This window comes from Larus michahellis, chromosome 1 (genome assembly GCF_964199755.1).
Source record: "Larus michahellis chromosome 1, bLarMic1.1, whole genome shotgun sequence".
In the NCBI taxonomy this organism is placed as follows: Eukaryota; Metazoa; Chordata; class Aves; order Charadriiformes; family Laridae; genus Larus; species Larus michahellis.
This window is the reverse complement of record NC_133896.1, coordinates 34,939,051-34,964,614: the sequence shown is the minus strand read 5'-3', so window position 1 is coordinate 34,964,614 and position 25,564 is coordinate 34,939,051.

The following is a 25,564-nucleotide window of genomic DNA, read 5'->3' as shown; positions in this document are numbered from 1 at the left end:
TCATTTGGGAAAGACATCTCCCCATAGACCTTTGCAAAGTTTGTTCCTTTATAATCTTGGCAGTGTGTTTGGAACACTATTGCAGTTTAAAGAATGGTCTTCTTAATCACCCATGTCTTGCTGTTACCTATCTGACTTTAACAAAAAAAAACCCTAAGGCTTGGATAAAGAAAAAAATTGTCATTTTAAGGTTTGCATTGTGCAGGTCTTGTGAGCAGACAGATATTTTTTTACTTTGATTTTATGCTGGAACTCATTTGCTGCCCTGAGCATACTCGCAGGTACTGATGGATACTCAGGGTGTGGGTACGAGCACAGCCTTGTTTCACCCAAACACAGAGAGGCCAAGCTGAGTCCTCCTCCTCTCAGCGGGGAATCGGCACAGGGGCCTGTGGGTACACAGCAACATGATGGAAACAGAGGCAGGAGTTCTGGCAGGAGGAAGCACTTGTCTATCTGCCTGTTGTTTGCAGGACTGGCCTTCTTAATGACTTGACACGGATAACTACCTTGGCGACATGATGTTGCCATCCAGATATGCTGCTGCAAACTCATAATCCTGTTTAAGTGTCTTTTTTTCCCTCTTCAATTACTGGCTGGATTTATGAATTAAAATTAATGCCTTAGCTGGAAGCACTTGCTTTGTCATCTTTGATGAGAAGGGCTACATATTTGTAGCTTCGGCTCATTGTGTCAGTTCCTGCACTGCACAGAAAACTCTGCAGAAAGGTACCCATAGGAAGGAGGAATGCCACGACCCTCTCACAAGAGCATATTCGGATTATTTAATCAGATATGCAGTTTTTACATTTCTTTGACAGTCTGCCTGTGAGCATTCCCGCCGGCATTGCCAGACAGCCCTCAGGAACACCCTCCCATATTCTGAAAGTGTTGCTCTGCCAGCTCTTGCAAGGGGTATTCCCCAGTAGAGACTAGTTTCCTTGTTTAATCAACAGAAGTGGTAAAAATGTAATACCATCCTTGGTCTTGAGAGCTCTTGGATGTTAGTTCTACTTCTGTCAGATAACTGGGGAATCTTCTTTTGAGGATCAAAAATACAAAGCGTAATTTCAGAGTAGAGTTTATGTACCCCTTTAAGAATGTTTAACTTTTGTACTATCAAAAATGAGAGAAATCCACTTGCTCGTGCCTTTTTTTCTTTGCCATTTTGTTGTAATATACCACCCAAGTTCCAGCCACTATGTCTTCATCTATTTTATCTGACAAGCCATATATAAAGATTCAGTTCAGCGTTTATCACAGTACGAAAGTTATAAAGCCCTGAAAAATGTGGTTTCAAATATAATAGAAATGGTGACATACCCTAACCTATTGTGGCAGTAACAACACGGCTATAATATAAAAGGTTACTAAGACATATTGGCAGCCAAGGCTGCTTGCACTGCTATGATTGCTCTTTTTATAGGCATGGTAATGCAGCTTAGTTCCTGAGTATCAAATGAGGGTATCGAAGTCAGGAAATATTCTTCCACATGAAAAGATTTTTTTTTTTTCTATCTTAAAGCACCGGTAATGACATTTTCTGAGCTGAAAAGCCAAGTCTAGGAGAAGCTACCAGTCCAATCAGTGTATAGAGTTCTCATCCTAGAAAGTGCTATCGATGAGAACAGCTATAATGTTGTCTCTGCAAAGACTAAAGACAATCAAGGGCGGAGAGTGCCAAGATTTGAGGTATCATAATGTCTCTTCTCCAGAAACAGAGAAGGAGCTGCTAGGATATGTGACACTGGTATACAAAGTACTGCCAACATAGAAAGAGGAAAGTGATAAAGAGGATACTATAGTTAAAATGTCAGCACTATGTTCACTGAGAACAGAATAAGGAATATGTAGGTGGGAAAAAGAGGAATGTAAAAAATCTGTTCTTACATCTCTTGCTAGTGAAATGCAATTTTCAAGGCTGCTTCCACCTAAAGATTACCTAAAGCTACATAAATAGGCCTGTGACAAATGAAATTAAAAGAATAATAATAAAATAGTGTAATTACCCAGGTGCTGGAGGGAAAGAGAGAAGATGAGAAAGAAATCTACCAAACAGTTGAGTATTTCAACAAACATTTTAGCATAGAAATATATAAAGTCTCTAACAGCAACTGCCCTCTGCTAAATAAAAAAGATGTCAAGTAGCCCAGAAAGCTACATTCATGCTGCACAGTGCTAGCTCCTGGGCATCCTCTAGGTCCATGCTAGAACCTTCTGCCTCTGAATGATGGTTCTCATTCCTGCTGTTTCCTTAAGTTTAAATGTCGGAAATATTTTAAGGGTTATGTTATAGACCTTCATAGTGGCGTTTTAGCAGTGTGAAACTGATGGCTCCTGCTTGTGGGTTGTGGTGTGCTTTTTTTATGGATTAAGAGAATATAGAGGTGTTTGAGAAACATCTGAAACAGTTTTGGAGACCTATCCTGAGAGGCAGGGAAACAAAACCTCATTCAGGCTCACACATATTTGTAAATGATTTTGGAAATCGTCCCTGGTGCATAAAATCCCCCAACCCTTGCCCAGCTATCTCTCAGAAAGTGCTAACTGGCCCATGTCATTATCATGCCAGTTGTATGCTAACTATTCAGCACCGTGCATAATCACAGTCCAGTACTCTAGTTCATTCCTTCTCCTTTTTTAGCAGTAGAGGCATAGCTGAAAAGCCTAAAGATGTGACTATGGTTCCAAGAATCCTATTAATGGAATAACCGGCACACGATCTATGAGTAGTTATTTAATCATATTTCTCTTAATCTCCATAACTTTATATATTTTTCTGTGAAGTTTTAATCCAGTTTTATACAACATCTTGTCTCCTAGAAAGACTGACCAAAATTTCACACCCTAGGGTCCCATTCTGTCATTATCTCCCCTTTGAGCTGTGGCTGTCCTTCTGGGTTCTGATCACCATTGTCATTCAAGACCCTAATGAATGTCCGTTGGTATGAGAAAGCTACATTAGCTTTTATGTCCCAGTCACTGAGAGGACTGCAATCAACGGTGATATTATGTCCTCCAGCAAACACACAAGTTGTCGAGAGTAGGAGGTCTTGAGTGGCAAGGCTTCAGCTGTGTCATTCCTATTATCACAGAGGGGTCTGAGACTTTTTTAATTTCTATGCTTCCTTACAACAAGCAATAGTCACTATTTCCAAGGTGAGGACAGAATAGCAGGATACACACGGGGTTAATTCTTCGGCAAGTAATTTTATCTTCCAAAACACAACAAATGTGAAGAATGAATGTTAAGTTCACAGTGTAACACAGCGGAGTAACAGCACTTAACAAGCATTTAATGTGGGGCCATCAATCCTTCCTCCAGCATTTGCTGAGATCCTACTGAAAAAACCTACAGAGCAAAAGATATTCCTTCACTACAGCCCTAAAGCTCTGTCAGTGAATACCAAAGCTGGTGCTAGCACTTTTTTAGTATTGTAAACACCTGTGAATTCATGAACTTGCGGTAATGAATTGCGAAATGGAAGTTACGCAGAGTGATACTGTCAGCACAAGAGATGTCTGAAATCATTTTCAACGTCTCTTATACTTTCTCTTTTTTCTCTCTGCTTCCTCCTTAAGGACAAGGCTATAAATCATGATTTTTTTCTGCAAGACAAAACTATTGAGGGTTTTTTCACAAGCGATCTAACCAAAAGCAGACACAGGCAGATGGGGTGACTTGTGAGAAGAGATTTTGAAGGGGAGTTTTACAAATTATTACTAATTGCCCTCGTGAGGCCTTTATGTCCTTACCCAAGACCCATCTTTCAGAGAAAGCAGCAAGTATATACCTGTGTTGTGTGACAGACAAAGACAAAAAAAAAATGGGCAGGCATTAGCTGGAAAAGAAAATAAGCTTATTAAAAAGCAGAACTGGAAAAAACATTTTGGCCATGCAACATGGAAAAAAAGGCAGGGCTTGGTGAAAAGAGAGGGAACAGGAGGAGAGGCAATATTTCAACCATCAAAGATGACAGAAAAAGATTAAATGTATCAGTTCACTGGAGTGTTCTACAATTTTACATATGGTTTTAGACTAATTGCAAACAAAGCACATTGTCCAAAATTTCCCAAGTATTGGGAGTATGGAAGAAAGGAATAGCCTGTGAAACCCTTGAAGAACAGGCAGCTGATGATGACAACAGAATCCTCTCCTCACTCCAGAGCTGGCCAGCGCGAGGAGTCACTGAGGAGAAGGCAGCTCCTGCCAAGTGTGCCCAGCAGAGCTGTCAAGCAGCTGCATGTCCCAAAGCCCAGTGGAATCCTGTGCAAAACCTGCTTCTGGCACAAAAAAACAGTCTCTGAACCTAAAAACAATATTATCAATACTTCAGAAGTCACAAAACTGGAATTTACTTTCAAAAGACTTAAACTGAAAAGTTCTTCATTAACACTTTTCAAAATTTTACACTCCTATTTCTCGTTCTCAATCCCTCAAGGCAAAATGGCCTTTTCCCTCAAGAGAAGCATCGATGCCATTGCCAAATGGGAAACTGGCTGAGCTTCATTCGTACTCTTGCGTTCAGACAGAGCAAAGACTTAAGGAGTTGAGCTCTGATGCAGAGTCTTTTTTTGCTACCTAGATCCACTAATCCTCCTCCTCAACTTTAATGTATAAATACACAATGTGTCTACATACATACGTAGTACATTCATCTTTATTTCTATCTGCACACAGTCACAAACACATACACTGTCATAACTCTAAAAGACTTAAGAGGAGGAGTTAGAATATCTGATTTGATTTACGTATTTTTTCTCTTCTACATATGTACTGAGTTACTCACATTAGGTTTTTTTCTCACTATCAAGATTTATGTCTTTTTCAAGCTTTCTTCCTTCTTTGCCTTTTTCTTATTTGCAATTAGCACCAACATGGTCTTCAGAATGAATTTGTCTTAGCAATGTAATTACGTGGCATGTACTTAAAATGAAATTAAGCACTCTTAAAATTTATGGTGGAGTCCTCTGACTATTTCTGTTTAATATTGGTATCAGTGAAGTCAAAAGACCTTTGATAAAAGCAAATAGGTCCTGTTATGTTCTGTTACAGATTTAAACCAAGTAGCTCCTTTGAAGTGAAGGATTTATATCAGCATAAAATCAATATAAGAATCAAAATCCGAGCCTATAAAATGTAAACGGTGTCCAAAATTGACACGAGTTATTTAACTCCATTGATTTCTCAGTAGACAATCTGTGAGGTATGGACGGGAAACATTTTTTCTAGACATAGTCTTGAATTGCTGCCTGCTGGTCTTGGCTTTCTGGTTTGTTTGGTTTTTTTTTTTTTACTTTCGCAGCAGGTAAAACATGGCTAATGTTGAGCTCAGCATTGTGAACTATGGCCAAACTAGCACATATCCGGTCACCTCATTATCCAATTAAAAGCTTTAGTCCAGAGAGAGACTCAGCACTCTTAGATTTCTTACCTGCTTGTCAAGCAAACCAGCCAACTGAAGTAAAATGATATCACTCAAGCTCCTGTGCTGCACCTGTTTCAAAGCTTCTTTCAGTGCCTCAGCCACTGCATTTTTGTGTGTGTGTGTGTGTGCTGAATTATGAGCACATTTTTGGCTGGCTTGAAAAATGTATTGGATTAGACTTTTCAACAAACTCATCTTACTCTTTTGCACTCCAGATGCAAGACTTTTCAAAATGGTTAAGCCAAATGTGCAGCTACTTTCTCCATGGTAATGATGCACTGCAGAAGAGGGACTCTGGCATATTATGAACCTGTGTGATGTGTGACAGGTCTAAGTGGACAGGATCCATCTTTAGTGACCCAAGAATTACTATGAAGGCTTTTACTAGTTAGGAAAGAATAGCAAACATTTCAGGCTGTATTTGGTTGCCCATGCGCAGGCTGCTAATGCCACTGTAGATGTCTTAGGCTATGCCACTTGGATAGCCAGAAGTATGAATAACTTTTGGCTTTGGGTCTGCCAGCCTTATATGGATGTCTCTTTGATACAACAAGCTACGTACCTCAAAAGGTACTAAATCCTTATTTCTAAATGACTGGATCAGACTTGCCCACTAGGAAATTTATTCCATGTCTTTACCTGTAACAGAATAAGTAAATCATCCTGCTAAGGTGACTGGGTTTTGTTACTGACTGCAGCTGCTTTTCTTTTTCTAGGTGACATTCAGATGGCTTAGAAAGATAAGGTGATTCCTCTCAAATGTTTCTTGGACAGGGTATGTGAAAACTTGGTTTTTTTCTAAATATTTATAAGTCATCTTGCTTTTAGGTTATGCACTTGGAACTTGGGAGAAAAGATCACAAGCTTTTAAACCAGTGGGAACACAACCTCAGGAGGCAGAGGGAATCCTGATGCAGTCCATCTTCTTTACCCTTTCTCTGTTTCACCTGTTTTCGCTCTGCCCTCCATGTTATTCTAGCCTTTTATTCTAGAATAGGGTGATTTTATGCACCAGAGACTCTTGGCAGGTTTAAATCGAAGGGAAGTAGGGAGGAGCAGAGGGACTCCTGCATTAGCATCGGCTAGTTAAGTGCATACTCCTGGGACATGCAGCATCGATACAGGCAAATATCTATATAGTTCCTTTCATCCATCATTCAGAGGAAGGCTGCATTTGCCCGCAGGGGTAGAAAATTACAGGACATGATCCTCGAAACATTGGTTCTGAATATTTCTCTGTGTAGAGAACTTCTTATAGTGAAACAAATGAGTTATGAATCTAATTAAAACTTTTCCATTAAAAAAAAAAAAAAAGATTTATTCTCAAATGAGAAGTAATGCTAAGGTAAAAGTGTAGAGGAACCCTGACTAACACCATCTTCTGGTAATGAATTTTCCCAGGGAAAACAAATTACGCTTTCTAATTGTTATGAGTGGAACATATAAGCTCCTATGCTTCCCAGCAGCTAGGTCTTCTGGGCTCTGTGTCTGTTATATATTTCTGGCTGCCTTGTGGAATAACACTGAGCATGAATTTAGAAAGAGGGAAAGCAACAAAAAATGTATAAACCCATTCTTTAAAAAAGAAGTTAATCTCTGCTAGAAGGATGGTTCATATGCAGACAAAATATGAGAGTATGAGGAACTTCTTATGGTATTAACTCCCATTTCCTTCTATCATAGGTAATCAGCTCATAAGACCTGATACATAAATCCATCAGTCACTGTCTTGAACATAAGCAGAAAATACCTACCTAGGCATTAACATGCTGAAGCTTCTACAAGACTGGTAGTTTACATTTATTTTATGAATAAACTTTCTGTATGACATTTGCAAAAGCACAGGGGAAAAAAATCAGTGTTCAAGTACTTTAATACCAAACGTCATTTGTTTATCAGTCTTGAGGCTATAGTATGAAAGTATAGAGTTCAAAATAGAGCTATCCATAATTCAGCTGTGACAGAACTCAGTGCTGCAAGAAAGAGGTATCCACAGAATATTATGCTTTTATAAACTGTATAAGCAACTCAAGTTGCAGGAAGCTTTTGCTCCATTACTTCAGCAGTTGTGATCTGACCTTTTGGCTGCAGTTGGTTAAAAATCCTTTGTTCTCCTTCACATACCAGGAATTAACATTCTTCTAAACTCCATGAAGTCAAGCTATATGAATGCTTAGTAGTTTGCAAATAGTTTTTCAGTGTCCCAGTTCTATAATGGTGTATAGAACAAAAATAATTGTTGTCTGTAGTGGATGCAATTCTATTCACAGCAAGATAAATTGGATTTCTAAACTGCGATTTCCATTGTGTTACCTCCATGTATCATGAGAGTTACCCTGATGTGCACAGCAGCAGGCCTACTTATTTATACAGTGAACTACGGCTTTATGCAGAATGCATCATCTTGTTTTGCTCTCAAAAAAAAGAGGGAATCCCAAAGTATAACTGCAGACTGCCATCTGTTGGAAGGGTTTAATGAGCATACTCACCCCTAATCAGGCCCTACCTGGAGAGTAGAAAGCATGACTTTCCAGTGTTTGACCTACCTCAAAGTAAAAAAAAATATTTTCTTGTGTTCAGATGGAATTTAATGTTTTCAAATTTGTGCATATTGCCTCTTGTCCTGTAAGCGTTACTTCTGCTCATGGACTTAATGACCGCTCCAGATAATCCAATTCAATGTTGGATCTGTATTTTGGTTACCAGGATCAATAAACTACCAGACTTTTTTCGCTTTGGTTCTCAAACTGTAAGAACAATGTTTGCTTTTTTTTGTTCATTTAGAATTGTAATTCCCAACATTAAAAGGATATATAAAGCAAATTTTCAGTTGTGTTATGTCATAAGCTTACTGCAATTGAAAGAAGAAGAGAAAGAAAGACGGCCCCATTTGTGTAAGAAGGTATGGGTGAAAATAAATGAATGAAATCTGCTGACTTTGCAGCCCCAGAGCATTGTAATCAGTGTCACAAAGTCAAGTTGGAGGCCACACAGTAATGATGCACTCCAGGGGTACCAATGACAGGGGTATTAAGGAAAAAACTCTTTAACTTCTTCATTAACAACCTGAAAGATGGGACCAAGTAAATTCTCTGTAGATGATGCTACAATGGGAGAAGGGACTGATACACCAGGGGGTCATGCTGCCGTTCAGAAGGACCTTGACACACTGCAGAAATGGGCAGAGGAACCCCCATCAAGTTCAAACCCAGGAAATGCTGACTCCCTCACCTGGGGAGGAATAATCTCAGGTATCAGTACAGGGTGGTTCCAACCAGCTGGAAAACTGCTTGTCAGAAAAAGCCCTGGTGATCCTGGTAGACACAGAGTTGTACAGGAGCCAGCATACTACCCTTGCAGCAAACAAGGTGAGAGGTGAAATTCCATCTGAACACAAGAAAACATTTATTTTTTTTTTTACTATGAGGTAGACCAAACACTGGAACAGGCTGCCCAGAGAGACTGAGGGTCTCCACTCATGGAGATGTTTAAAATGCCACCTGATACATCCCTGAGCAACCTGCTCTAGCTGTCCCAGTTCTGAGGAGGGGGTTGGACTAGGGACATCCAGAGGTCTCTGCCAACCTCGCCAGTTCTGCCAACCTGTAGAAATGTCTATACTGAAAATCTGAATGGTTGCATCTCTTTCCTTAGGAGCAAGTGTTATTTTGGAAGATTAAGGTCACAATTCTGCAATTCCACAAACAGGTGATTAGTTCGACACTAAACTAAAAAACACAGCAACTGATTATGTGTAATAAGAGACATCTCAGAGATTTGAATTCAACTCTATGGTCTAAAAAATTTATGGGAACAGTATAATTCAGACTATGATTTACAATCAAACTAATGTACAGATGGACTGTGTGATTCTATTTCAATTTAAAGCAAAAGACTGTCATGTATAATGCAGAAATGTTATTTTTGAGCCCTTGCATTAAGAAAGAAATTGCTAGAGGATCAGATGGCTCAAAAGATTATCAGCAAGGATAAAGAGTCTTGATTATCCTGGATGACATTGAACAAACTTCTTTATAATTTCATATCTAGGTGTTAAAGTAGAAAATGTATTGAAACTCTTACTCTGTGTGGACACTGGACAACGCCTTAAAACCACTCTAGTGTAGAGACTGTGAATATCAGAGCTCATTCAACATGAGCTATGTAGGCAGAACTGATTTTTCCTGCATCTAGTAGGAGATATACCATAATTTTATTTTTCTTTAACACTCTCGTCAACAACTTTTAATTTTGTGACAGTGAAAAGCCAGTTCAAAAGGAAGAGACATCAGGGAGATTTGGAAAGCTGTGAGGAATTGGCAGAGTTTCAAGGAGCAGTGATAAGGGCTGGGAGCCATAAAAGAGAGTGGAGTTAGCAAACATTTACAAGTTTTCAGAAGGGCAATGGGTGGGAGTTTCTTTGCTGCTCCTGCTGCTAGCGTAAGGCTCAAAGACCAAGAACAGACAAATCTCTAGGACACAAGTAGCTAAGTTTCATCCTCTTGGGGTTCCCTCTGGATTCCTTTCTACCCCTCTCTTCTGCAGCTCCACAACACAGGATTTGCCTTTCCATCCAAGCATCCGTCAGGGACTTGTCAAGCCAGCTGAACTGTCAGCAGCTCCCAGGACGCCCAGCCTGATCCACCTGCAGCAGTGTCCTCCGCTTTGTCAGCCCTGAGAGTAGTCAGGGGAAAGGGAGGGAACAGAAAGGAGTTAGGCAGCTTTCAAACCTCTTTCAGCTCCAAGAGATCTAGTGAGGCCTTTCCCTCCTCCAGGAGGAAGAGAAGGAGAAATTGTAGTCATAGGGTGAAAGAGGTCTGAAAGGACTTGTGGAGATCAAATGCAAGCAGTAGTTCATGGCCACCCCGTGCAGACAGCTGCCATCAGAAACTACTTACTTTTCCCACACTTAAACCCAGTTCTCTCATATGTTTCTCTTATCAAATATATAATATTCACATTTTTCATGAAAGGGAAGTAGTATCAGAGCATTTGATGGCAAATGTTCCTCCAGCATGAACAATTTGAGAAAATTGACAGCTATGCAAACAGTTCACTGTTTCTTTTTTGCAGTATTAAAACATTTCAGAAAGACATTTCTTCATCTAGCATCATAGTTTGTGATAAATGTATTACATAGGTGTGCATTTATTTAGGAGATACAAAAATTTCAGTAAATTTTTGAATGATCATAGAATCATAGAATGTGTTGGGTTGGAAGGGACCTTTAAAGATCATCTAGTCCAACTCCCAAAAATTATATTAAGTGGAATCCTTTTTATAACAGACTGAACACTGCAGTCAATATCCTACAAAATTTTCTGGGCCATATGCGGCCTAAGAATATTTCTAGAGTTTACAACAGAGAGATTTTCCACTGACACTTCATTTTATGTGGCTTAAAAGACTTCAATGATACTGAAAATTTACTGACTTAACTGCCGCAGCGTTTGCAACTTGAAATCTTAGTGCCCCTATCATTACCGTGTTTCTTGATGGTTTTTCTCCCTGCTCTATGTAGCATTTTTCTTTTAGCTCTCTCTTACAACCTGTCTTCATAAACTGACATGTTGCTTTTGATAGCCTGTCACTTTCTGCCCATACCTCAAATAATTTTGCCTCCTGTAAACCTATTGCAGAATAAAATATTGTCAGACACTACCTGAAGACAGAAGATTTGGAAAGATAAGTATTCACTAAAAATGAAATAAAAGTTTTTATGTTTGTGATCAAGCATCAGAATTTCATCCATCATTTGTGTTTCAACAAGAAAACAATAATCATTTTTATGATGATTGTTATCATTCGTGGGTTAAAATAAAAAAACTATCAAGGCTTCCTGCAAACATCAGGGACTAGCTCCATTATGAATTTAAGACCAGATCCACAAAACTACTTTGGTCTGGAAAGCAGGAAAGAACTGATCAAGCAGAAACACTGAAATCCAGCAAAGTGATGCTCCTACCTCTTTTCTTGCATCCTAACTCCACAGACACTCAAAACTCTGAGAAGCTCCTGCGAATTTTGGGCTGTGTTTTTTACATTAACAGTTCCTTGTCTAAAAAAGCACCATCACAGGATGCAGAAGCAAGGATTCCTTTTTTTTCTGTATCTCCCGAAGGCTTTAGCATGATTGCTAATGCAAACACGTGTAGAAAGATACGGTTTGTGTCTGTTGCAAAAAACAAGTGGCAGTGCCCGTTATACAATAATTGTTTCCTGTATAAGGCAGATGCGGTCTTGAAAGCAGGAGCAGGACCAGCTCCTCACTACTAGGCTGCAGTGCTACTTCTTTTTGCTCTGCTTCCCTGTCTCTGTGGATCTTGAATTAAATCCTGCGCAGCTGTACATAGGACTCTTCCTTGTAGATAGAGCTTTATGTATATGGACTCTTCCAGGGTATGAAGAGACAAGTTCTGAATCCCTTCATGACATGAAAAAGCAAGAATATAAGATTTTTTGCTCTGTGAAGAAGAAGTGCTTTAACCTCTTCTGCTCTAGTTTGGCCTCTTAAAAATGGTAACACAGAAAATAACTTCATTCACAGAGAAAAATCTTCTCTAAAGATTCTGAAGATTTGGCCACCTACTCACGCTTTAGAAAAAGTTCCTGTGGAACAGATACAAGGTTCAAAATAGTGCCATGTGGAAATTCAGCTTGGTCTTGCCCTTAAAAATAACTTCTTTTCTTCTATAAATCAAACACTTAACCTGTGATAAGACCCAATACTGCACTCACTGAGTTCAATAATGGTATAACTTCAGACAAAATAAACTTGGTTCACCTAAAGCCAAATAAAACATAAAATCATAGCAGGAGCAGATCTTCTGAATTGCCTCCTGCATCATTATCTGTGGTATCTTACACTACAACTTGCTTACTTGTGCCAGGTCTGTGGTAAAATTACTTTCTTCTCTGGTCTGCTCTTCTTACACAAATTGTTCATAGCTCATTGGGATTGCTGCAATAAAACTGGGCCTTAATAATTCACAACCGAAAGGGCACAAGCTTCCACAGGGTTCATCCAGAATGTCACCTAAATTTACCTTCCCTGATTGGCATGGGGAAAACATACACCTCCCTGATGTTCCTCACCATCATAGACACATGTTAATGTCACCTGTTTCGGGCCAATTGTGTACCTCAACTCTTTTCAGACAGGTATGTCTTCAAAAGTGATACCAGAGGAATTATAAATGTAATTAACTTTAATCCTGAATCTAAGTTTAAAATTAAATTCAATCTGAGGAAGAATTCTTGTTGAAATCAGGAATTACCATGTGGAAGACTGTTTCTGCTTACAAAAAGAGTTTCAACAAGTGTGATTTCACAGGATATTCTCGTTAATCACTTTATTAATCTGCCTCAGATTTTTGCACTCAACTATTTTGTTAGACATCTGTTTGTCATTTTCTAAGGAGCTGTGACTGTAGCAAGCTCAAGGAGAGCTTGCTAATACTCTTTTATTTTATTGTTCTTTAAACATATTTAACTCTCTGTCAAACCAAGAATTAATGAGCTATGATTTATACAAGTCACACAAAAGGCCAGATCTTGCTCCCAAATTCACACAGAGAAATCCCACTGAAGTAAAAGCAAGCTGCATATGTGATTAATGAAAGTCTGCTAGAGAACAGTTATAGCTGTGTTTTTGTTTTTTTCTTCTTTAATATCTCTGAGAGGCTACGGAAAGGACTGGGAACTCAGATATTTGCCTTGTCCACAGAACAAGGCAAGCAGGAATGACAATGCCTCCAAACTGAATGACAACATATGTAGACTGCTGTGAAGGTCATGAGCTTGGTCTGTTTTGAGCACAGAGTGAGGAGCAGTAGATTAGATTAGACCCCTTGGAGACTCTGCTGACAACCTTAATTTTTCTTAAGATGAGGCTATAGGTTTGAGCACCTTCAGTGACAACAGTTATCACATGACAGACATGACCTACTATGAAGAGATGGGTTCCAGAACACTCAAGGCAAGTCTAATGCAGCACATCAAAAACCACCAAACCCAGCATAAGACTAGTCCACTAGCGTTGTACTTCCATTTGGAGACATGAGTTACGAACTGGTCTTCCCCAGTATAGTCTGACAGGAGGCATGGGAATGGCTCAAAGCTGCATCGGGGGAGATTCAGACTAGATATTAGCAAACATTTCTTTATCGAGAGAGTGGTCCAACACTGTAACAGGCTTCCTAGAGAGTTGGTCGGTGCCCCAAGCCTGTCAGTGTTTAAGAGGCATTTGGACAGTGCCCTTAATAATACGTTGTAACTTTTGGTCAGCCTTGCAGTGGTCAGGCAGTTGCATTAGATGATCGTTGCAGGTTCCTTCCAACTGAACTATTCTATTCTATTCTATTCTATTCTATTCTATTCTATTCTATTCTATTCTATTCTATTCTATTCTATTATATTCTAATTCTATAGGCCCTGTAGTTTTAAGGTCTGTTTTCCAGACCTTTTGATCCAGAAAACTTTTAACTTAATTTTCCTTTTTTCAGCCTGTGCCCCAGTGGAGACTTGTCTACCATAAAACTCTTGCCTTCTTGTCTCCATCACTCCAGACAACTGCTATTGCCACTATAATTCTCCTTTCCTCTGGATCCTAATGAAAGACTCAGCTCGGGGCAGCTCAGGGCAGGATGAGTGAGATGAAAACAGACTGCTATGTAAGACTCAGGGTAGTTTTATCTGAAAAGTGTGAATGATTTTTGGACTGGGATTGAGGCATATTTGGGTAGCTGTGAGACAGAGACAGAGGATGATTCTAGGGATGAAGAGAGGTAATACTGGAAGCGAAGAAGCTGATGGGGTGCAAGACTGCCTCCAGGCCTGATGGAAGGGTACTGGGAGAATGTGGAAAACTCCTTCTTCTGGACACTGCTCTCCTGCTAGTCATATGTGAGTGTGACAACATAAAAACTATATATAGTCATCAAAACAAGGAAAGGACACAGAATCAAAAAAATAATTCTTTACATCTTCTTTCGTGAGACAGATTTTGAAAGAAAGCATAGGCCTCTCAGATTAGCTTTTTTGATGCAAAGGTGTTTGGTTTGATTTCTGGTCAGAATGGATTAGATATGTATAAAAGAATTCTTCTTTTAATGCTTTTGATTTAGATATTCTCTGTGCTGCTTTGACCGTATCAGACTTCATACTTTTGATTAATTTTTGTCAGAACACCCTTGTTATTAGCTTTTAATTACAGTTATGTCTGAAGTTTCCACAGGAAACTCCTATTTTCAGTATATTAAAAATTTCCAGAACAAATAGACTTTTCAGGGCTGGATATTTTTTTAAGCTTAAAACAAAAAAAATGTGATTAGGGTGTTCCAAAACCACACAGATAAACAGTAAGTCCACTAAATTGTTTTGGGTTTTTTTATAAATTTTGTTTTGACATAGATGTACACTATTCTCCCCGAAGGAAATGGAATACAAATATAACATATGGCCCCATTATTCCTCCTTCCTGCCAAAAAAAAATGTAGAAACAAAAAAAAAATTAAAATCCTACACTTTTCCTTTTAAAAGACTGTGAAGAGAGAGCCGTAGATGTCATCTACCTTGACTTTAACAAGGCTTTTGACACTGTCTACCGTAACATCCTCATTAGGAAGCTGAGGAAGTATGGGCTAGATGAGGTGACGGTGAGGTGGATCGAGAGCTGGCTGAGTGACAGAACTCAGAGGGTTGTGATCAGCGGCATAGAGTCTAGTTGGAGGCCTGTAACCAGTGGTGTCCCCCAGGGGTCAATACTCAGTCCAATTTTGTTCAGTATATTCATTAATGACCTGGATGATGGGACAGAGTGTATCCTCAGCAAGTTCGCTGATGATACCAAACTGGGAGGGGTGGCTGACACTCCGGAGGGCCGTGCTGCCATCCAGCATGACCTGGACAGGCTGGAGAGCTGGGCAGAGAAGAACCTAATGAGGTTCAACAAAAGCAAGTGTAGGGTCCTCCACCTGGGGAGGAAGAATGCTAAGCACCAGTATAGGTTAGGGGTGGACCTGCTGGGAAGTAGTTCTGAGGAGAAGGATCTGGGGGTCCTGGTAGACAGTAAATTATCCATGAGCCGACAATGTGCCCTTGTTGCCAAAAAGGCCAATGGAATCCTGGGCTGCATAGGGAAGAGTGTGGCCAGTAGGTCGAAGGAGGTCATTCTCCCCCTCTACTCTGCACTGGTGAGGCCACACCTGGAATACTGTGTCCAGTTTTGGGCTCCCCAGTTCAAGAGGGACAGGGAACTACTGGAGCTGGTCCAGTGTAGGGCAGCTAAGATGAATGAGGGACTGGAGCATCTCCCTTATGAGGAAAGGCTGAGAGAGCTGGGACTCTTTAGCCTAGAGAAGAGAAGGCTGAGGGGAGACCTTATTATGGCATATAAGTATCTAAAGGGTGGGTTGAAGGAGGATGGTGCCAGACTCATTTCATTGGTTCCCAGTGACAGGACGAGGGGCAACGGGCACCAGTTAGAACATAGGAAGTTCCATTCAAATACACGGAAAAACTTCTTTACAGTGAGGGTGACAGAGCACTGGAACAGGCTGCCCAGGGAGGTTGTGGAGTCCCCTTCTCTGGAGATTTTCAAGACTCGCCTGGATGCAGTCCTGAGTGATGTGCTCTAGGCAATCCTGCTTTAGAAGGGGAGTTGGACTAGATGATCTCTAGAGGTCCCTTCCAACTCTGAAGTTTCTGTGATTCTGTGATTCTGAATGGAAAAAAAATAAGGAACTTCTAAGATGTAGTTTACAGACTTCTACAGACTAAACCTATTTTATGATTCTCATTTATTTTACCGTTAGGACCTTTTGTTAGTGTCCTAGTCCAATTCACCCTAAAAGGAATGGAAGATTTTAGTTTGATTTCAGGTGCTACATGAAAGTTTCTGTGATCGCACAAAAGCTCTGTAATTCTTCTTCAAAGTGCCTTTTTCAGCAATAAGCACCAATCTCTGTTTCTTGCAGGGCCTTCTCTAAATTAAATAAAGCAGTGCCTCAAGTCATCAATCAGAACACCATTCCTGGGTTTCAGAAGAAAAAAATCTCTTTTTTTTTTTTATTTTTCCAGCATTTTAAGTGTGTCCAAAACAAAGATCAAGGAAGTACATAGCCTGGAATATTTTTTAAGCTATATGTAAACCCAAATCTAAATGTCTTTCACAGGGACTAGAAGACCTTTAGATGATGAAAATAATATGATAGCAAAATATTGTATATATGTGTGCCTATATATATATATTTTTCATTCAAAGTATTGCCTCTATGGTTCATTAAACTGCTCCCAGGACTGGTGCCAATCAATGACAGACAAAGTTGTACTGCAGAGATGATCTGCATGGCGGAGTCTGGATTCGACCAGGCGTCCCTGGCAGTTCCAAAGGAGCATGCAGATAAGTTCACACAGGAGGAGTTATCGGAAAGAGAAGCTTGTTTGGGGAAGATGGTGAGTTACTTTTATGTCTTTAATGTGAATATATAAGCAGGCATAGGACAGCAGTTCCTGGAACAGCTGTTGCTGACTTCTCCTTTCTTAGGAGGTCAGTTTGTAGATTATAGCAGTTTCTTTGTTCTGCAGGTTATAGCAGTTTCTCTGTTTTGTGCTTATCAAGGATGCTCTGGGCTCCTAGCTGTGCTCATTGATGTCAGCCCAGTCTTCCACTTGTTCTTGTCAAGGATGGTTGGGCTTCTCATGCTGGTTTCCTAGGCTAGCAGTTCCCAGGTTGGCAGAGATTTTCTCTATCACTATTTTAACGGATATCTTTTGTCAGGTTTTTTCCCTATTATAACTAGGTCATTTTTATGTCTCCTCTGACAGAGTATTTCTTCTCATTGATGTTAAGTTGGTAACCCACAATGAGAGAAATACTGGAAACTGAATGTATACTCTTTATCTATATTATACTTTGATTTCCTTTTTATTTTATCATATCACAGAATCATAGAATGGTTTAGGTTGGAAGGGACCTTAAAGATCATCTAGTTCCAACCCCCCTGCCATGGGCAGGGACACCTCCCACTAGACCAGGCTGCTCAAAGCCCCATCCAGCCTGGCCTCGAACACTTCCAGGGAAGGGGCATCCACAGCTTCTCTGGGCAATTTGTTCCAGTGCCTCACCATCCTCACAGTAAAGAATTTCTTCCTAGTATCTAATCTAAATCTACCCTCTTTCAGTTTAAAACTGTTAACCCCTTGTCCTATTGCTCCACTCCCTGATAAAGAGTCCCTCCCCATCTTTCCTGTAGGCCCCCTTTAGGTACTGGAAGGCTGCTATAAGGTCCTTGAGATAGATATACCTATCTCCTTGATGGTGAACATTTCCATTAAGTCTCCAATGTGCAATGCCTGAATCTTCAGAGGGCTCATATTGAGGAAATTAAGGTATAGAAATTTACCCTTGTAAATTTACCAACAGGCAAACCATTCACAGTGCAGCCTAGGTGCCTTTAGCTACGTGATATGAGCATTTTTCCATTAAATACCTATTCAGCTTTCTGTTCCACCTTACATTCAGTATTTATAGGGAAACTGGGCTGAAAAGCTAGTTTTGTGGTAAATTCACAATAGTTTATCACACAAAATCTCTTCAAATAGTTGTACCCCTGGATAGAGTTAGCAGTCCCTACTGAGAGTCAATAGCACACTAATCTTCTCAGCATTTGTTTTATCACATATTTTTATTTTGATAGAAGTCTGAGGCTGAAACAGGAATTTGCCTCCAGTGGGTAAGGCATTGTAGAAACATACACAAAAACACAATGCCTATAATCAAAACCCCAAAAAACAAACACAAAAGTTTCAGGAAGCTGTATAGCATACAAACAAATTTACCACGATAATGACTTTTACATGCTGTGTTACTTTAATTTTCTAATGTTTGGGGTGGGATTGTAATCCCCTACCTGTGTTTTGAAGCACTTTGCTTCAAAAAAAATTCCGTAGTTCCTTGGTGTCCTTTTTGGACCAATGGCTGTTCAACACAAGGGAAAGACCACATTTAGTTTATTCCCCTCCTAGTAGGAAGGTTCAGGTTTTCTTAAGCTGCGACACTTGCTTCATGTGAGGAGACGGAAAAGCTGGTTACATTAAAATAATAGAATAGATATAAAAGTATGACAATAAGAATCTGGGTGGGAGTGACAGACAAAAAAGGCAAAAAGAGAAAAGCTTTTTTCCTACATGCTTTTATGAAAAGGAAACCTTACTTTAAATGAGTTTAAAACCAACAAACAAAAAAGAAACAAAACTTTATCAAGTTGTAATGAGAAGGGAAAATGAAAAAAAATATTATTTGTCTGAATTGAAACTGGAATGAATAATCAAATTGCATTATTTATTTTCCAATTTGTAAATATCTTGCTTTTAGCAATTTAGCTTCAAATTAATTGAATAGTTTATACGCTATTAACATAATGTAGTGTAGTTATACAGTCAAATACATCTTTAAAATAATTAATAGATTTTAAATTAGAGCCTGAGCCAACACAAATTTTAGCAGATGGAGTATCCTATTGTTAATCATCAAAGCACTTAACAAGGAGAATGAAATCAATGTCTGAGCACTTATCCTGTAGAAATTTATGTGCCTTTTACACTTGCTGCGATGTACCTAAATGACACAATCCAAGATTATGACTTCACTTTTTCAGTAAATTGGAGATGAGTAAATGAAAAAAAAAAATCCTGCCAATAATTGTTTAAATGGTAGGACCTAATATTACAAAAAGCACAGAGTTGAAGTACAGAAGATACAGAATACAAACAAACATCAAATATATTTTTCCAGCTGTGCCAAAAGGTAAAGTCTGGACTTTCTAGTCATAATAGCATACTGCAGTTTGCATGAAAACACACACAGAAATCCATAGAAGTTGCATAGAAACATGGTGAATGTGATAATTCTTTATCAAAATGGTAGCAGAACTCTTCTAAGTTCACGAAACCAAAGCAGATTATTACCGTGGAGCAAAACATATCATGGCCCAGGGCTAAATGACAACTTTTCTGACATCTGGGTGTGTGAGAGGAGAAAGTTTTTCCGATGACGTGAAGGCACTTGCCTAATAGAAGCTAATAAACAGCTATTGCTAGGAACTGGCTGGAAACTGGAAAATGTTCTTGACTGGAAATTCCAATTAAATTTTTAATATTCGTCCTGAAGCAAAAAGAAAAATGAAATCTTTTGTTTTCTTTTCCTGTATGGTACAGGGATTTTGAATTGTCTTTTTTCTAAAAGTTTTAAAAAAAAATCTTTTACTTACAATTTTCCTAGTCATTCAAAAGCCGCAGCTGACCACAAAGCTTGAAGGTTAGGAATAGGGCTTTTGGAGAACTAGCAGCAAATTGGAGGTCTTGTGGACCCTGACTCTGAGTTCTTTATTGCAGAACACCCTGGGATCAAGAGCCAGTCTCCAGGGAGTGCAGCAGCTAGGGATTTGAGAACAGCTATCTGACTGAATAACATTTTCTGCGGGAAAAAAAAGGAATCTTTTAGTTTATTTTTTCCAATGGGCACAAAATGAACTTTCCAACACGAAGTCATTTTTACTCAAAGCTCTCATGTTCTCTGCCCATGATTTACTTCAAAAGCTTAGTTTCAGCTCCTTCTGCTGAGGCTTCGGGATGATGACAGTGTTCCCTTCCTAACAAGACACATTTCTCATTGGATAAACTAACCCTTGTTGTGTCCTTTAGATAGCCTGGACAGTTTAAAAATATTGTTCTCTCTGTGGTCAAGGTAGATAGGATCTGCTATGAAAACACACATCTTAAGATGTCCAACCCAAATTTAAACTACATAACTATCAAATCTTTGCTGAGATCTAGCATAGATTCAGAAATAAATGTGAACATAAATTCTAGCTGCTGAGTGCATTGCAACAGCATTTAGATGATTTCAGCGTTACATGATGCTTCCAAGGACTGAGAGGTTAAGGAAATATTTATTCTGCTCTTTAAATCACCTTGACATTCAGTACTTATATATAATCTTGAATTTCTTGTATCTTCTAATATTTCCTGTTTTCTTTGCAAAACTCAAACTGTCCACCTCCTGAAATACATACCACCTCAGGAGGTCTCTAGTGCAACCTCCTGCTCAAAGCAGCGTCACATCTGAGCTCAGACCAGGTTGCTCAGGGATTTTCCAGCCATCTTGAAAACCTCCAGAGAAAGAGACTGCACTGCCTCTCTGGACAGCCCGTCCCCCTCCCTGACTGTCCTTATGGGGATTTCCACCCCCAGTTATGTCAAATCAGAATGTCCTCTGTTTCAATTTATGATCCCTACCTCTCATCCTCCTTCTATATGAAGACATTGATGTCATCTTCTCAAAAAAATCCTCTTAGTTGTTGGAATAGTTAACTTCCCGCCTAGCCTTTTCTTCTCTGGTTTTCACGAGTCCTTATGTTCAGTAACCCTCTTACCAGATGTTGGACATCAACTACCTAATAGGAAAGATGTTTTATTAATTCCATCAGTATCACAGTGAAACATCTGCTTTTCATAAATCCTTCAGATATTACTGGATTATTTTTCCTGTAAAATCTTAGGAATAAGGAAAGCAAACAATTGCATCTCTAAGCTGGCTTTCATGCCTGAACTTGTAAAATATGATGTGCCAATGAAGGAGAAAGAAATATCTGTGTGTTTGTTTCACTGACGTAAGCATTGTTTTCTCTTAGTAGACAGTTAAGCTATTTTTAGCATGAGAATATATTTGCTTATTTGTCACTTACACTTCTGCTATTTCCTTCCACTAGATGCCGAGTCCAGGGATGAAAACCTGGTCCTTTAGATGTCAGCAGGAGTTCTGCTATTGACAAAGGGGAATCTTACAACTGACTTCATGATTAATATTTTTTTTTTAAATGCTGCATACTTTTGTGGCTCTTATCTCCTTTTATATATCAGAGTGATTTTTTTGTTTTTCTATTCTATTTGAAACCCCTGCAGGAAAGGCTGCACTTCAAAACATCTAACTTGAAAACTATACTATGTAGATAGAGTTGAGGTTATAGGTATCATATATTTGACCAATTGGGGTAAAATGTGATCAGCGTTTGCTTGAGCTTTGCTATTGTTTTCCAGACAGGGCGTTACCAAGAATTAATTTCTGTATGTCTGAAATAATAGCTGTAAAAGTTGATGTGCCAACATCAGTTTTGCTGTCAGGAATTCTGGGGAATGGTGCTTCTGAATGACAAGAAACACTGGTTTTGAAACAGCACAGGGGTGTGTGTGTGCTTGCACAATTTTATTTTGCAGTCACATTGTATTAAAATACATAACTTTGGGGAAAGAAAGCCTAGATGTGAGTTCTATGTGCAATAGGACTGACCTGAATGCATGATGTTTAATATAATGGAAGATACAATATATTGCATATCAGTGAATTTTCTTTCCAGATAATCAAAGTGCTGCTTACAAGAAAATCATCATTCCATTTTCCAATGTCCTCTTTTGAAAGTCTTATTTCCTTTGTTAGTTTTACTCTGTTACTTTTTCTCTTGTTCTTGTTACTTTTTCTCTTGTTCTTGTTACTTTTTCTCTTGTTCTTGTTACTTTTTTTTCTTTTGAGTAAAGCTGAATGTTTATCAACGATCTTTTGTATTTCCTAGGTGTCAGCCACATTACAAAGGTGATACTGAATTTTTCCTGCCACTTGATGTGCAGTCATTCCTCTTCTCATTATTGCATTGCTAGCCTATCTGACTTGTTTATAGTCCATTCAGTAATTTATAAAGATAAGAAATTACAAAAGTCATTTGGAAGCCTGCAGACATCCGGCATGGTAGAGCTTCAAATGGATGTGGTCTTTTTTCTGTCAAATAAGCTCTTGCTATATATTTACTATTTCTTTTTCAATCCTTGATTTTATTTAGCCCCCCATTTATGGATGAGTCAATGTGGAGACTTTCATCAATCAGCCAGTTATTCCATCATTGCTGATGTCCTACTGTTCAAATAAGCGTCTTGAGGGGAAAAAAATAAATTAAAAACCAAACAAACTGTAAGTGCATCAGATGATGAAAAAAAGACAATAAATGGGTAAAGTTTAAAATGTGATTAAGAAAAGCCCAGTCTGTGACAGAAGTAAATTTCATATGTGAGTGATAGTTTCAGTAGATGACCTAAAACCAAATGAGGCAGGCTTAATTCAATGAACACTCAACACAAATCATGCCAGATCAAAGCTCATAAATCCCTCTGGGAACTGCATACAGTCTCCTTCTGCTTCCCGTTAAGCCTTCCCAATATAAACTCCCCACTGTCAACGTTGCCTGTAAATTGAAGACCAACAAAGATGGGCGAAGTTTGAGCAGGCTCCCTTAAAGACTAGATGAAATACCTCAGCAAGTCAGTAGGTCCACAGACAGCTTTGCTGTCTTAGAACTAAGCAGATAGCAGGTCATAGAAAAGCAATAATGAGTAACTGCTGCTCTGCTAATTAGAAGTCAAGTTGGAGTTTAATGCTCTAATGAGGCTGTAAATAAGTAAAGAGACATGCAGAAAAGCCACCAATAGCTCTTGTGGTGACACTTGTACAGATGGTTTGGGCACTGAGGATGGCATATTTATACATATTTATGTGCATGTTATCCTGATGAGAAGAATAAAATATTTTCTGCACTTCACTTTTCCTGTGAGATATTATCTTGCCCAGAGGCAAAGAAGGAAATCAGAGAACGCTGCTAGAGGATCAGCTGAACGGTGACCTCTCTGTGGAGGCTCCTAGTAAATGACTCAACACAGCAACCAGGTTATTGCCCATGAATAAGTTACTGGCCTATTACCCAGCTGTATTAGAGAGGTCCTTTAACATGCTGGTTTGGAGAATGTGGGAAGGGAGCATCAAACTCCAGCTTAACTGTTTGAACAGACAAACCTCCGGCAGACAGAGAAGGAAAGGCAGAAGCTGCACCTGGCAGAGTTTCTCTTTTGGACCATGGAATTAATCTGGATCTACAGGGGCTGTTGACAGAGGTTATGAAGAAAGCCACGATTTGCTATTTTAATAATTTATCTAGATGCCATGTTCCACCTGGCTAAGACATCTTACCAGCAAACAGTTTGAGATACCTTTAATTCCTGATCCCAAGTGATCAGGCAACTATTGGGTTAACAGAAGGGAGTGATTCTAGGACAAAGGCTCCTACAGGTGACGGGGGTACCACAGTGAGACACATTCATCATCCCACCAGCACAAAATTTGCCAAGCAGATGGCAAGTCTGCATTTAAAGAACAAGTTTTGGCCTAAAGAGTAAGTGATATACAAAAATGTGGATGCGTGTGACCTGACAAGTGTTGAGGAGAGTCATGGAGGTCAAAATGCCTCCATAATGATGGACACATCTCCAAAAAACTACTTCTATGTCCTACTTCACTGAACTTCTGCATTTCCAGTTGATATGCAAGAAGCCAGGGTATTGACCCACAGATTGATATATTTCTTCTTGACGGTATGGTTGGACTCAATGGTCTGAAAGATCCCTTCCAACCTAGACAATTCTATGATTCTATGACATAGAATGATCAGTGGCACTGAGGGACCTTCAATCCAGACAGTAATACTTTTTGGTCTTTCTCCTCCTCAAGCTTAAATACCACTCAGCAGAAATTTTAGTATACTGTTAGGTATTCAGGGACTGTGTTTTTTACAGCAGCTCTGTTTCAGAAGGAATTCTGGAAAACGTAATAATTTTTATATGTAAGAGAAACTTAAGGGAAGATCAGCAAAAGGCATCTCATCCATAGGTACAGTATGTCTTTCTGCAGAAGGTATCTCTCTTTTCTATAGGGTACCACAACATTTGTGTACCACTTGTGTTTCTAAAGACTCTTCTAATTCCTCATTTCCTTCCATTTGGTAACACTCCAACACAGGACACTACCCACCAGACTGCTTCATTTCCATGCCATGTCAGAGCTCCTCCACCCTCAGTCTCTCTATCCAAAGCAAACATTTAAAAACTTCTTAATAATACCTGAAGGAGAAGGAAGGGAATTTCCAGTCAGAACTTAAGCTATTTTCCTGGCTTCTTTACTAACCACTTTAATTAATAATAAAGAAAAATGCAAAAGATGGGATTTTTGAAGGCAGCATTGAAAGGAGTTAATATGTCTGTCCTAGCCAGTTATTGTAGGAATATATTCATAGACTCAAAGAATCATAGCATGGTTTGTGTTGTAAGGGACCTTAAAGATCATCTAGCTCTAACCCCCTGCCGTTGGCAGGGACACCTTCCACCAGACCAGGCTGCTCAAAACCCCATCCAAAGTGGCCTTGAACACTTCCAGGGATGGGGCATCCACAACTTCTCTAGGCAACCTGTTCCAGTGTCTCACCACCCCCACAGTAAAGAATTTCTTCCTGATATCTAATCTAAATCTCCCCTCTTTCAGTTTGAAACCATTACCCCTTGTCCTATCGCTACATTCCCTGATAAAGGCTCCCTCCCCATCTCTCCTGTAGGCCCCCTTTAGGTACTGGAAGGCCGCTATAAGGTCTCCCTGGAGCCTTCTCTTCTCCAGGCTGAACAAGCCCAGCTCTCTCAGCCTGTCCTCATATGGGAGGTGCTTCATCCCTCTGATCTTCTTTGTGGCCCTTCTCTGGACTAGCTCCAACAGGTCCATGTCCTTCTTGTACTGGGGGCTCCAGGCATGGATGCAGTACTGCAGGTGGGGTCACACCAGAGCAGAACAGAGGGGCAGAATCACTTCCCTTGACCTGCTGGTCACACTTGATGCATCCCAGGATGTGGTTGGCTTTCTGGGCTTCACGTGCACGTTGCCAGGTCATATTCACTGCCCAGACAACTGGGCAGAGGAAGAAAGCCATATAGAAAGTCAGACAAAATGTTGTTAAAAAAACAGAAAAGAATCATATTAAATTGTCATATTAATGATTTGTCTTTCAACAGTTTATTCAGACTGGTAAGCCTGAGCCAGGGTTTTTCTAAGTGTTAACATTTTTGTACAAAAATGTTTTGTCATAATGTGACATGCTACCTTTGTCTATGTGTATATATGTGTCAGAGTCCTTTGAAATGAAGGTTCAGGTTCACAAAACATAGTCTTAGGAAATCTCTTATCATTTGTAGGAAACTAGTCATGCAAACTCCTG